The sequence below is a fragment of the Oncorhynchus gorbuscha genome, linkage group LG21, assembly GCF_021184085.1.
Source record: "Oncorhynchus gorbuscha isolate QuinsamMale2020 ecotype Even-year linkage group LG21, OgorEven_v1.0, whole genome shotgun sequence".
Classification (NCBI taxonomy): Eukaryota; Metazoa; Chordata; class Actinopteri; order Salmoniformes; family Salmonidae; genus Oncorhynchus; species Oncorhynchus gorbuscha.
The window spans coordinates 49,589,806-49,605,554 of NC_060193.1; positions in this window are offsets into that span (position 1 = coordinate 49,589,806).

The following is a 15,749-nucleotide window of genomic DNA, read 5'->3' on the forward strand; positions in this document are numbered from 1 at the left end:
ACTGACAGAGGATTGTTTTCTATGTAGTTGATGGTCCTACAGTAGAGTAGGAAAATATAAAGTTTGATTTATTCTAGTAATTAGATGGAATTTGTCATCACAATGTAAACGTTTGAGAAAATCATAATGGTATTATATTACCGTAATATTTGATAAAAATGTTAATAACAATCGCATAGAAATCATGCACCCACCACTTGCAAATATTACAACAAAATAAATGGGTTATGGGTATTACTGTGCATTGACAGTGCAATACCAGATTCTCAGCACACAGCAATGCGGAAAGACATGTCCTGAAATTCTGACCTTTTCAGTTTCAATCATCAGAGGCAAGCACTAACAATGTGACATACAGGTCCTATAAATCCAGGGGCCACATCCACAAAACGGTTTCAAAGAAAGGTCCTAGGAATCCTGTTAAAACCTGTTTTAAAGACCAAAAAAACTCCCAGCTCAGAGTAGGTTTTAGGAGGATGTTAAGACACTGCTCAGACAGTAAAGTCGACTCTCATCTCTCTCATGACAGTTTGAGGCACCACAAAGTTACCACGGTGACAGGATCTTAATATGCCCTGTATTGTCACAGCAAAAATGATCCAGTATCAACAGGATTGAAACATTTAGTCCATAATGTTTAACATTTCTTTTCATTAAAGGGGTCAATAATGTTGGTTAATCACTTTGCCTGCCCTTTATTCTTGCCTGATATGTTGACATGCATAACCTTTTCTCCATACCAATTCTGATGGTTGTCAAAAGCGAAATCTTGACAATATCACCGATACAACAAGATGCTCTTCAAACATCACACCATTGAATAACTCTAAAATCGCTTTGGCACACTAGGCGTCGAGTAACAAGCCGATAATGTTGCACACAACGTTTGAAAGGTCTATCATATTCTTCAAACAGAATCACAGTGAACATAAGCCATAGATGGCTTCAGTTGGCATGCTCAACTTAGGCATGTTTTATAACAACGTGATATTGCGCTCAAGAGGTATAACTTGAATTAACATACCGTATGAAATGCAATAATCTGAAGAAAAATAATCTACCTGTTCATGTATTAGCCTAGTGTTTCTAGGTATTTAGGCCTATCGTGTGGAACAGGCCTCATGTGTAATCATTGTCAAGTGCAAGAGACAAGTGTTGCGTGTAGGTCTAGATGACTTATGGGTTGATCATATAGAAATATCAAAACGTTCTGTCAACAACTCCAAAGCAATTGCATATACCGCAGGAGCCACTGCCTCACCCCCTTTTGTGATTATCAAGACACTTGCTGCTAACTCTTAACTGGTTAGGCCAGGTCAAGAGGGCTCCTGAATATCTGTCGACTGGGTGGGAGTCTTATGACGAAAGAGGCTTCACGCATAGCTTTTATTTTCACCTATAAGAGGTGGGAGTACAATGTCTCTATTTTCCGCACTTACAACCAATTTTCTACTCTGAGACACTTTGCGGATACTGACTTAAGATGTGATTATGTGACTCAGACTTCTACATAATTGTATTGTAAATCCCAATGTCAATATTAATGGGAGATGTGTTGCACTGCAGACCAACACCGAGTGCACAAAACATTAAGGACACCTGCTCTTTCAATGACAGACTGATGAGGTGAATACAGGAGAAAGCTATGATCCCCTATTGATGTCACTTGTTACATCCACTTCAATCAGTGTAGTTGAAGGGGAGACAACAGGTTAAATAAGGACTTTTAAGCTTTAATAGAATTGAGACATGGATTGTGTATGTGCGCCATTCAGAGGGGGAATAGGCAAGACAAAAGATTTAAGCAATACAAAACATTGAAGTGCCTTTGAACGGGGGTATGGTAGTAGGTGCCACTCAACAGTTTCCTGTGTGTATCAAGAAGGGTCCACCGCCCAAAGGACATCCAGACAACCTGACATAACTGATGGGAAGGGAAGCATTGGCGTCGGCATGGGCCAGCATCCCTGTGGAACGCTTTTGACACCTTGTAGAGTCAATGCCCTGACGAATTGAGGCTGTTCTGAGGGCAAACGTGGGGAGGGGGTAATCCTTATTGTTTTGCACACTCAGTGTACATCTCGAGAAAGGGATTCTGCCGGCCCATTGTGTTTATTCATTTGTCTTTGCGTCGTAACAAATGTTTTGCAACAGAAAATAAAAAAAAACAAGCATTATTATTGTTATTGGACCACAAAGGTCAGAAAGTTCCCTTCTGGTTTCGGCCACATTGCTTCAGTTTGGTCCCTAGTGAATATACCCCAGGCCTACTGCTGCCTTGTCACTGATACGGTTGATTTGTTTTGATTTGTTTTTCTGAAGCATCAGTTGAGGACCATTTGGAATAAAACAGTGGAACATCTCCGCATCAAACAAAAGGTTTTTCTGAAAGATTGTAAATGAGACAAAACAGATTGTTCTGTGATCTATTCTTAAATCCATAAAAGTTACAACAGAGTAAGTCAAATTTGACTTTACTGCTTTCTGATTGTTTTCCAAATAACAAGCATTTAACTATACTATGATGCATATCAACAAAACACTAGGCTGTAGCATGCTGTCTCTTTTTGATGTTGCTTGTGTCAAAGTTCAAATGAGCTCAAAGGTTACCAATGATGAGGGAAGTGAACGTGAAGGTTTGGCATAGTGAGTTGAGTTTCCTGCCCAATAGCAAATAACATCTCTAAGAGTTATCTTTCTCCTTCTTCGTATCATGATTGTTTGTAGTTACTGTCAGGACCCGGTTACGAACCCGGGTCTCTGGAGTGAGAAACAGTCACTTAACCAACTGAGTCACGAATAGTTGGCAGAACCCAGAAGATGAGGCAGACACAGCAGTACTTGAGACGGTGTATTTAATGAAGTAAAAAGTGAAGTTCTTCAGGAAAACATGTAACTCCACAACCTCAAAAGGAATTCCACAAGAACAAAGGTAATCCTCCAAGACAAAAAGGTAAATCCACAAGGTGGAAGGTATAGCACAAAAAGCCTCAAAAGACACTCAAAAACAAACAAACAAGAACAAAAAACAGAATTCCACAAGCGAGTCCACCGGGATCAACAAGCGTTCACAGAGTACTAGGGCTGGGTGCTAACATACAAACACAGAGCAAAGAACTGAGGAAAACAAAGGGTTTAAATACAATCAGGGGAAACGAGGCACAGGTGCAAATAATAATGGGGATCAAGGGAAAACAAAAGGTCAAAAGGCACAATGGGGGCATCTAGTGACCAAAAACCGGAACAACCCTGGCCAAATCCTGACAGTTACACTTTATTTGATTTATCTGGTACAGTATTCCCGTTGAACATTTTAAGTAGACGCAGATGTTAAGCAGGTCTAGATGTCGTAATTCAATACGTTTTGAAGTGCCACTCATTGATGCAGTATTACCTTTGAGCATCAATTCATTGTAGAACCCCTTGCACATATCCCTTGTTTTATATAGGCAGCATCATATAGACATGACTAATAGATAATAGAGTGGATAAAATATAGCACTGTATGAGGATTTTGTTGTCTTTATTGTACGGAATTACACAATTAATTTGAAATCCTGCTGTGAGAAAATAGTGTTTATAATACTCTTATGCAAAACATCTACAATTGTCCTGGAAGTGTGTGTGGCTGGTCTATGAGCTCGACTGCACTTGCAGTCTGGGTCATTGCAGTGGCTGCGAATCTGTTGGGATGTAATCTTCAGTGAGAGGAATTGTTGGCAGAACAAATATGTTATCTGCAAATAGAGAACAGAGATAAAGGGAAATTATGGGGAAAACAAATCTTTGTGTCCAGAAAAGCTGTGGGTAGGTGACCTGTGAGAAAACAAAAGTTTTCCATGAGCGTCACGGCGTGTGACCAAGTTAGCTCTGCTTTCATTTGGGGAAAGCACAAGGTAGAAAAACACTCAAATAATATGATTGCCAAAAGCATACACAAATTGCAGGACACTACTGGGAAATGACAACATTAAAGACAAAATGGATAAACACAGCAACATCACCAGAAGTGCAACATTTGAAATAAATTAATCATTTTGGAGAATACCATTAATGGACAAGGGGGAGAAAGAGGAAGTTGGATAAAATTGTTCCATCAACAGGGATAGATAGGCATGATTACACAGGCCCACTGACACTGGGACACAATGTGATATTTTCAGGTCATGTTCAGGCTGCAATGGTGCAATACAGTAGGTTGGCTGTTAGGACTTATTTCAGGATATTGTTGCACATCAGCTGATCAGTATTGGATCTGTTGAGCTCTTGTTTACTGCTTAATGTGACTAATCAAACCTGTGGCATGTATTGAACCCGGAACAATTTAAGACGTAAGCATTTGCCCTGGCAGCTAACACGAGTCTTCAGGTCTCATGCAAAGCTGCCCACCACACGAGTATATGGGTAACTCTCAATTGTATTTCCTTTATTCTTCCTGTCCTCTCTCCTCATCTCCTTCGCAAATCGCGTCGGACAAGGCCAGATGGAAGGAACCTCCAATGCGATTTGAGGAGGCGTGGAGAGAGAGGACTTGTGGATTCAAGGAAAGAGAATTGAGATTTGTGGTGGGTAACCTTGCATGAGGACTGAAGACTCTTCTTAGCTCCCAGAGCTAATGCCCATGCCTTGGAAGCACCCTGTGCTACACTTAAACCCTCTTTCATCTCTTTCCCCTCTCTGCAGCAGCTGACAGATATCACTTGTGTGATCTGAGTCACATGCACCAACGAGACTGACTGAATATCAAACGAGAGTCACCCAGGCGACTCCAGACTCTGACTGGAAGTGAACAAAAGTCTCCAGGCTCCAGGTTTGAGGATAGTCATCATTCAGGCCTCGTTCGCCAAATTACCTCTGCTACACACTGCTGAATATGAACCTATTATTGACTTAGCAAGCTCACATATAGGCTTTCTATGTGCTGAATCATACTATGCGAACAATACGAACAGCATGCACAGTAAGATTGATATTGCTCTTTTGTGGTCATTTTCCAGAAGATTGGACAACGAGACACCTGTCTACACACTTATTACCCTAGAGACGTTCACTTGATACGCTGCTCACTAATAGTCGTGTGACAGACTGTACCTCCCCTTTCACTGAATAGAACAAAAGTTTGAGTACCTGGCAATATCTCCCCTTCCACCGACGAGGACAAAAGAGGACTACCTGGCAATAACCTGTTTATTGTCCCACTGAGGATTGTTTAATTAAAAATAAACACCTCTTTATGGTCCAAGGTCGCCAATACAATTGGTGTTCTATTGTACGTGAATGAAAGCCCTTTGTGTGTACTTTACGTTGTTTACTGACTTTTGTGTCCCCCATCACCCTCTTCCTCTTTCTAGACAGGATGTGGCCTATTGTGGACAGAAGTAGATCAGTGAGAGTGGACAGCTTGTATTGGTTGTGTAGAAGGGCTGGACAGCCTCAGGGTAAGGCATCACACCACATGCTGCTCAATCTCTGTTGGTCCTGGCCTGTCCTCCCTTCTCGTAATAGACTCCTCTCCAGTCCCATTTAGGTCATTGTGTAATGGGTGGGGCGGCGCGGTCCATCGGTCCCGCAAGTAGACAGGTTGTGTGTTAATTAAAGGGGCTTGGGTTGCAACTGAATCACCATAGTCTTGAGAGCCTGCCGTGGTTGACCACATCAGACAAACCTTGCTTATCTAAAGGTACATCTACTGTAGGTTCAGTCGGTGACATTATGTACAAACATTTATTTTTCAACGTTTTTGTCAGCTTGCACAATAGGCACATGTCTCCAATAGTATGGTAGTTGCTTTCTCAACGACACAGATGATTTGATTAATGCTCCCTTCTGTAAAGCTTGACATGTCTAAATCAAATTCACAGGAAGCATGTTATTTCCATTGGTTTGCATTGCCCCCTTCTGGTGATTTGCCGTACAAATTCAAACAGAGAGCAGTTTCGGGGGTGAGGGATCCAAAACTACATTGGCTGCTTGCACCTACTGATTGAACCGTATCTACTCAAACAGTGTACAAAACAAAGCATAGCAGAGAACTGTTTATTTGGGATAGCATTTGAGCTTTTAGAACTTTGTGTCTGAACTACGTATGCACTTATTAATATATTCCAATAATTCAATCCTGCAAATTTAATTGTCTGTCTGTCTGTCTGTCTGTCTGTCTGTCTGTCTGTCTGTCTGTCTGTCTGTCTGTCTGTCTGTCTGTCTGTCTGTCTGTCTGTCTGTCTGTCTGTCTGTCTGTCTGTCTGTCTGTCTGTCTGTCTGTCTGTCTGTCTGTCTGTCTGTCTGTCATTTGATTTTGATGTTGCTAGTCAAACAAAAACATGTAAATACATTTATATAACTTTATATAACTTACTGTATATAACACAATACCGTATATCATGTGACAATTTGCTAATCTTAAAATTAAGAGTCAGTAGAGCCTTCAAATCCATATTATTTACATTCAAATACATTATATGTGTGTAGGGGACCCATAGTGAGAGGAAAAACACACTTTTGACAGCAATTACCTGTGTATACACTGCACAGTGCACACTGTGGATGAGTGCTGGAAATACTGCATGTTCTCAGGCATGGTGATAGTGTGTAGAACCATTTCTGGATGTATTTGCCCTCATCTAAAATACGTACAGTATATAATATATGCCATTTAGCAGACGCTTTTATCCAAAGCGACTTACAGTCATGTGTGCATACATTCTACGTATGGGTGGTCCCGGGGATCGAACCCACTACCCTGGCGTTACAAGCGCCATGCTCTACCAACTGAGCTACACAGGACCACCTGTATATGTACACAGTAGGGGGCTGCTTCTGTTTGGTAAAGCTCTTGAATCAATTTGAACTAATATTACAAAGTTTAGCTACTGTTTACATTGACATAGTGCACCCACAACCTGTTCCATATAGAACGTATTTGCAGTAGAGTTAGTGCACATTTTAATGTACACGCTGTGATTTTCTCTCACTCTCTCTCTCTCTCTCTCTCTCTCTCTCTCTCTCTCTCTCTCTCTCTCTCTCTCTCTCTGTCTGTCTGTGTGTACGTGTATACCTTGTCTCAGATTCTTGTGCTGCAAAACCTGCCCAATGACTCCCAGATCCTGTAGCCCTTCTTTACCCCTCCATCCACACACACAGGGCCTCTGCTGCAGGTACACCTCCACCTCCTATTACCAATGACCTTCATCTGCCGACTGTGACCAGGAAGTCATCCCCGGGGACCCTGACTGGCACACTGTTGAATGCTAATACCCGGCTCAGGCTGTTCTGGCTTTAGAGGTCGTCTACCATAGCTTCCCATCACTTCCTCTGAGCCCCCATCAAATGTTAAATCCTCCTAAATGCACCTCAGCGGCTTTGGTACCTAGCGTTCCCTGCACGACTGCGCGGGTCACTCCAGCTGAGGCCTTGCTCTTTAGAGCCAGCCAGTGAATGAGAACACAGGGAGAAAAGATCAGTCCAAAAGATAAGCCCTGGCGTCGGCTGTGAGTTGTTTGTGATGCTAATGGAGAGCGTTTTGAAGACAATTAGCGACAGACGAGGCAAACAAAGAGAAAAGGTCGTCGGGGAGAAGAGATTAAGCCAAAGATTTGGTTTGGAGGCATGTGTGGTGGGGTTTGAAAGTTTTCCAATGTTAAGCAGTTTGATCTGCCATTAAAGGTCATAAAACAGATGGACTACTTATCAGAGAGACTCAGAGAGCTCAACGGGGCCCAATGTTGTAGGACTATTCCTGCTGAAAGTCCAACAGGAGGGGATTATAGTTAGTTATTTGCAGTCAGAAACTCCTCACAACACCTGTCATCACCACGACCCGAACCCCCTTGTGAGTCAACTCAAGTAGCTCCCCTGGAGTGCTGAACAACAAGCCTCGTTTGGTGGCAGAGATAAAAAGAAAGTCCCCCAAATGATAATGAAATCGGCTCATTACGATAATGAGCAGCATTGGTAATGAAGGTGATTTGCCTAGCCTCTTCAAATGCCCAATATCTGTCACCTAATTACAGGCGAACACCAGGAAAACATTATGTAAAACGTAACGTTTGGGGCCTGGGGCAGAGATAAAAAAAAAAGATCAGGCTGACAACAGAGGTATCTGTTTGTCTACAATACTACAGTTCATGTCTTGTTTTTTCACACTGTATTCAAATTGGATACATGCTGGTTTAGGGATTGTCAATTACCTCATCTAATATTCTGTAGTTTGAGACACTGCCCACTGTGCAAAAACTGGTTGAATCAATGTTGTTTCCAAGTAATTTCAAACCCCAACATCTATGTGATGATGTTGTATCAACGTGGAAAACTGATTGGATTTGCAAAAAGTCATGAAAGTAAGGACATTTTGAAATGTTTTTTCACGTAACTTTTAACCTAACTCTAATGACATGGTGACATTTGTTGTTGATTTCCCATTGAATTCACGGTTAGCTGACAACTCAACCAAATGTTAATCAAAACTAGATGTTGAACTGACGTCTGTGTCCAGTGGGTGTGATCTGTTATGTCTTGAGCGTGGGACAGAGTAGATTGTGGATGAGCTTTTTCAGGACAAATCGAGTGATTGTTGTTGTCTTTTTTTTGGTTTGTCTGCATAGATGTATCCATATTTTATGGTACACTGTCTTACCAGTATGTATTTAAATTGTATAGTCGACAAGGACATGTACTTGAGTGTATCCATTTGTCAACAGAGCAAACTCTGCCTTTGAAAGGATTCAAAGCCGCACAATCTTCTACATTTGCATTGTCGCATAATAGGTGGCTCAATAGAACAATGTCAACGGGGGAATTTGAAGTGTACTCAGCTACATCTGGTGGAAATGGAGCTTTAAAGATCGACTCGTTCAGGTCAACCAGTAACACAAGACCCACTTGTTCAGTACTCAATGTTCTTTCCTAAGACTAGAAGATTTACAGGGCTACATTCATGTGATTTGTTTGTAATCTTCTCACTTGAGCAAAACCCTAAGCGAATATGTGTTGGGTGATTTTACTGTCCTGGAAAAGGACATTTTGGAGAGGATGCCATCAGTGTACAGGAGAGGGCACTGTTGAATTTCCCAAAATATTTGAAATAATTAAGTCATAGAGGATTAAATCCCTCCCCTACACATGTTATGTACACACATATGAGCACACACACACAACCCCCCCCCCCCTGTCATCTTCCTTTCTCAACGAAACAAAATTAGAATTAGTTTTTAATTCCCCCAATTTTACTGACGGCGTTTTAAATCAAACACATCCAACAATTGAGTTTCACATCACTGGTGACATTGAGGAGCATCTATAGGACAGTTACCATCCTCCCCTTGAGGCATAAGCGTTGTCAGGCCAGAGCCAGTTTGATTTCATCACTTTGATTAAGTGCTGAGAGCTGACACACTCCTGGTTGATGACGGACAGCTATTAGGCTCTCCAGGGTGTTTGGAGACTTAAGATGCCCATAGCTGTTTGCTGACACACGGCAGTTGAAAATGACCCTGTATGTCATGTTGTGGGGACCATGGAGTGAGGAATAATAAAATATAGTAGCCTACCGCATTGCCAGATTGGATGTTTGCATTTGTTTTCCCTCTAGATAACAAAGGACCTGCACAATGATTAGGTAGATGATAACACAACACCATATACAAGTCTATTCCACACTGTAACCTGAAATGCCACATTCACGTAGTGAGCAGGATATCCTTCAATGACAAACAATGTCAACAGAAACAAATGCAGCCATCCTTATCGTGGGTACTGTAGCTTTCGGATGAAGGCACTGCTCAAAACGGATGTTACAGAAGTCGTTGGTGGCTCATGGTGACTGGCCTGAGTACAGCTGTAAGTAGAGTGCCCAGATGAGTGAACACATAGCGATGAGAGAGGCAGCAGAGTGAATGATGGGAGGAAGTGGGACGTACATTGGAGCCTGGGCTCCCCTGGATAGCGGCTCATCTCCTGTCGTTGCACCCTGGTCAGGGAATGCATAAATACATCAGTCACTGTAGTGGCTGTGCTCAAAGCACTTACCATGTGGCTGTGGAGAATATAAATACTCTAAGTACATGCATTTAGAGGATGTACATGTTTGTGTGTGTGTGTGCGTTCATGTGTGTGGGGTGGAGGGTGTGTGGGGTGAAGTGTGTTTGTTTGTGTGTGGGGTGTAGGCTTTTTGTGAGTGTGTGTGGGGTGGAGGGTGTTTGTGTGAGTGGGTGGGTGGGTGGGTGAGGTGGAGGGTGTTTGTGTGAGTGGGTGGGTGGGGGGAGGGTGTTTGTGTTTGTGTGTGTGTGGGGTGGAGGGTGTTTGTGTGTGTGTGGTGGAGGATGTTTGTGTGTGTGTGGGGTGGCGAGTGTTTGTGTGTGTGTGGGGTGTAGGCTTTTTGTGAGTGTGTGTGGGGTGGAGGGTGTTTGTGCGGGGTGTTTGTGTGTGTGTGTGTGTGTGTGTGTGTGTGTGTGTGTGTGTGTGTGTGTGTGTGTGTGTGTGTGTGTGTGTGTGTGTGTGTGTGTGTGTGTGTGTGTGTGTGTGTGTGTGTGTGTGTGTGTGTGTGTGTGTGTGTGTGTGTGTGTGTGTGTGTGTGTGCGCATTCGTAAATCTGTATGTTGTAGCTTCTTCGTTCAGCCATTTCCTAGTTGTTAAAATTAGAATAGTTTGCCTAATTTGGTCAGGTCTTCCATAAAGGTCCATATTGCAGCTTTAACCCAACTCCTAGTGACCTCGTGAAGAGGTTTTGACCTCTTGGCGTAATGGTTAAGGTGATGACTTGACGGTCGCTGGACCCAGTTTTGAGTCCCTGTCAGGGCTACCGCCGAAATTTGTTACATTGTTGTCAAAAGTGGGAAGGCTCCTGTGAGTTCCTCGGAGAGGCGTGTACACGAGAGGGACTTGGTACAGAGAGGTATGGGGACACGCTCTCTTGAAGGAAGGACATAGTCCATCCCTTGTGTACACCTCTCTGATGGCATCATGGGAGCCTTCCCACTTCTGACACCAGTGTAGCAACCTTAAACCAACACCTAGTGACTTGGTTCAGACATCGTGGCATAATGGTTAAGGTGTTGGCATGACAGTTGCTAGATCCGGGTTGGAGTCCCAGTTGGGGCTACCCCCCCTCCCCCAAATTTACTACAATATCATCATTATCTTTCCATCTTTCGAGTGCTCCCAGGATCGTCATAGCATATAATGCAGCAAGACACTTACTCCCTCTCCCCACACCCAGACACAGCGATACCCCCATCCGTCCCTCTCAATTAGCCGCACTTAGTTGGCAACACCACTGTGACGGAACAGACTACATCTCCCAGGTCACCGCGGGGTGGATCCCTTCCCATTATTAATGGCTAAGCTGTGGGGGCAAACAGAGGCTTAGCGCCACAGCACTCATTTGAGGGCGATGCAGGGGCTGGGACTATTGAAGGGGATTGGCTAGCACACCCACCATTACCCAATTGTGTGGGCATTGCGTTGGGAGGTGGAGGGGGGCTGAGGCAAGGGAAGGGTGAAGGTTGACTGACAGATTCTTCCTGTTGTTAATTGTTTTAGTGATGGAAGGCACATTTATGTAACAGACAGTGCATGACCTCGAGGCATTATTGATTATCTCCCCGGGTGTGATATGGTAATGCTTAGTGTTTAGAATTGCGTGGTCTATGTCCAGCTTAACTGCTGAGATGACAATGAAAAGCCCAAGAGAGGTTTTGTGCTTTCACCCCAGATAAATAAAGAAGGGTTATATGCTAAGTGTCACCTTCACCTCTGTAAGGGGTCTACTTATAAAACATGCAAAACTCTCCATCAATTTAGGATGTGATTGGTTACATTAACCATCAATTGTTAGAATTTAGCGATGTTAGACTGCTGTTAAAATGTCAATGACATCACAGTCTGTAGTGGTATGACTGACTATACATATACATCATTGCAGTCATTGCATATAACATACAATTTAGTAATGCCTTGATATGCATCACGTTTCGTGGATCAAAATTCCATCAGCAGTATTGGCTAAATGTGGGACGTCTTTGGGCAAGGTCCATTTTGGCAGATTGCCAGTGGCTCGGGTCGTATATTCCAACGACCACCTGCATTGACTCTCTCAGATCCCTTCCTCCATTCATGGGGCATAAACATGCCGTTCACATGACCAGGAAACACTGAGTGCATTGTGTCCCCTGGATGAGATGTCCCTGCAGAGGCACGTGCATTTTAATCATACCCCACAGTCCTAAATAGCACTTGAAATACGGAAGCAGTGTCAGAGGCTCAGACAAGGTAGAAAACAAATATTTTTGGGAGGATGAAATGCTGATCCAAGCGGCATGCTAGCTGGCAGTAGCACCTCTACTTTACTTAACTACCGTCATAAAATTAACAGCCGCAATAAAACACATACTGGGAAAGTATGTTTCTAATGACCCCTGCGGGCCCTTAGGTCAATTACGTCGGAAATTATACAGTAAAATATTATGGAAGTCATGCTATAGTCCCAATGCTCCGCACTGGGATTTTGAGGTGTGCAATTGGATAGCAGTTATCCTCTATAAGAATGATGAAACACTCATTTAGAAAGAGTTATGGAGCAAATCCTGCATATAAATTCCTTTCATTAGTTCGTTCATCTTCTTAAAGCAAATAACAACATTTTCTGTAGCAATGTTGCACAGGGTTATTTATCGCTATGGAATGCTACGGTGTTATCTCGAGGGGACATCATTGTGCACATCTTAACCACCTATTTTTCTAGGGATTACGAGTGTTTACAGGAGTTTTGTACTGTTTCAAGGACAACATGTGAGCCCTAGCGATAACGCCACAGGTTATGTTGATGCTGAACCCATACTAATATTCTCTGGGCTACCGCAGATTAAGTTTATCTGCTTTAAAAATGCATGAACTTGCTATAGCTTGTAAAAAATGTTGCAAGAATGTGTAAACACAATCTTGTTATGGCTGTATGTAGCTGTTCCCAGTGTCGTTTCCATAAAGCAATAGACATTTTAGTGTATTCCGTGGTGCCCCCTTCGGGCGACAGGGACAATAAATCATATGTACACTACTATAGCTCCCAGCCTTTACAACAACAAGCAAAAGCATGACTCAAGTCCTAAACATGCCAAGTTGTTACAGAACCAGAAGAGAAGCATGGGAGTTGATGGTAAACCTGCTGTGCTACAGAACCATGAGTTACTCAAATCAAATCAAATCAAATTTTATTTGTCACATACACATGGTTAGCAGATGTTAATGCGAGTGTAGCGAAATGCTTGTGCTTCTAGTTCCGACAATGCAGTGATAACCAACAAGTAATCTAACTAACAATTCCAAAACTACTGTCTTATACACAGTGTAAGGGGATAAAGAATATGTACAAAAGGATATATGAATGAGTGATGGTACAGAGCAGCATACAGTAGATGGTATCGAGTACAGTATATACATATGAGATGAGTATGTAGACAAAGTAAACAAAGTGGCATAGTTAAAGTGGCTAGTGATACATGTATTACATAAGGATGCAGTCGATGATGTAGAGTACAGTATATACGTATGCATATGAGATGAATAATGTAGGGTAAGTAACATTATATAAGGTAGCATTGTTTAAAGTGGCTAGTGATATATTTACATCATTTCCCATCAATTCCCATTATTAGAGTGGCTGGAGTTGGGTCAGTGTCAGTGACAGTGTATTGGCAGCAGCCACTCAATGTTAGTGGTGGCTGTTTAACAGTCTGATGGCCTTGAGATAGAAGCTGTTTTTCAGTCTCTCGGTCCCAGCTTTGATGCACCTGTACTGACCTAGCCTTCTGGATGATAGCGGGGTGAACAGGCAGTGGCTCGGGTGGTTGATATCCTTGATGATCTTTATGGCCTTCCCGTAACATCGGGTGGTGTAGGTGTCCTGGAGGGCAGGTAGTTTGCCCCCGGTGATGCGTTGTGCAGACCTCACTACCCTCTGGAGAGCCTTACGGTTGAGGGCGGAGCAGTTGCCGTACCAGGCGGTGATACAGCCCGCCAGGATGCTCTCGATTGTGCATCTGTAGAAGTTTGTGAGTGCTTTTGGTGACAAGCCAAATTTCTTCAGCCTCCTGAGGTTGAAGAGGCGCTGCTGCACCTTCTTCACGATGCTGTCAGTGTGAGTGGACCAATTCAGTTTGTCTGTGATGTGTATGCCGAGGAACTTAAAACTTGCTACCCTCTCCACTACTGTTCCATCGATGTGGATAGGGGGGATGTTCCTGAAGTCCACAATCATCTCCTTAGTTTTGTTGACGTTGAGTGTGAGGTTATTTTCCTGACACCACACTCCGAGGGCCCTCACCTCCTCCCTGTAGGCCGTCTCGTCGTTGTTGGTAATCAAGCCTACCACTGTTGTGTCGTCCGCAAACTTGATGATTGAGTTGGAGGCGTGCGTGGCCACGCAGTCGTGGGTGAACAGGGAGTACAGGAGAGGGCTCAGAACGCACCCTTGTGGGGCCCCCCGTGTTGAGGACCAGCGGGGAGGAGATGTTGTTGCCTACCCTCACCACCTGGGGGCGGCCCGTCAGGAAGTCCAGTACCCAGTTGCACAGGGCGGGGTCGAGACCCAGGGTCTCGAGCTTGATGACGAGCTTGGAGGGTACTATGGTGTTGAATGCCGAGCTGTAGTCGATGAACAGCATTCTCCCATAGGTATTCCTCTTGTCCAGGTGGGTTAGGGCAGTGTGCAGTGTGGTTGAGATTGCATCGTCTGTGGACCTATTTGGGCGGTAAGCAAATTGGAGTGGGTCTAGGGTGTCAGGTAGGGTGGAGGTGATATGGTCCTTGACTAGTCTCTCAAAGCACTTCATGATGACGGAAGTGAGTGCTACGGGGCGGTAGTCGTTTAGCTCAGTTACCTTAGCTTTCTTGGGAACAGGAACAATGGTGGCCCTCTTGAAGCATGTGGGAACAGCAGACTGGTATAGGGATTGATTGAATATGTCCGTAAACACACCGGCCAGCTGGACTGCGCATGCTCTGAGGGCGCGGCTGGGGATGCCGTCTGGGCCTGCAGCCTTTGCGAGGATTAACACGTTTAAATGTCTTACTGACCTCGGCTGCAGTGAAGGAGAGACCGCATGTTTTCGTTGCAGGCCGTGTCAGTGGCACTGTATTGTCCTCAAAGCGGGCAAAAAAGTAATTTAGTCTGCCTGGGAGCAAGACATCCTGGTCCGTGACTGGGCTGGGTTTCTTCTTGTAGTCCATGATTGACTGTAGACCCTGCCACATGCCTCTTTTGTCTGAGCCGTTGAATTGAGATTCTACTTTGTCTCTGTACTGACGCTTAGCTTGTTTAATAGCCTTGCGGAGGGAATAGCTGCACTGTTTGTATTCGGTCATGTTGCCAGACACCTTGCCCTGATTAAAAGCAGTGGTTCGCGCTTTCAGTTTCACGCGAATGCTGCCATCAATCCACGGTTTCTGGTTAGGGAATGTTTTTATCGTTGCTATGGGAACGACATCTTCAACGCATGCTCTAATGAACTCGCACACCGAATCAGCGTATTCGTCAATATTTTTATCTGACGCAATACGAAACATGTCCCAGTCCACTTGATGGAAGCAGTCTTGGAGTGTGGAGTCCGCTTGGTCGGACCAGCGTTGGACAGACCTCAGCGTGGGAGCCTCTTGTTTAAGTTTCTGCCTGTAGGCAGGGATCAACAAAATGGAGTCGTGGTCAGCTTTTCCGAAAGGGGGGCGGGGCAGGGCCTTATATGCGTCGTGGAAGTTAGAGT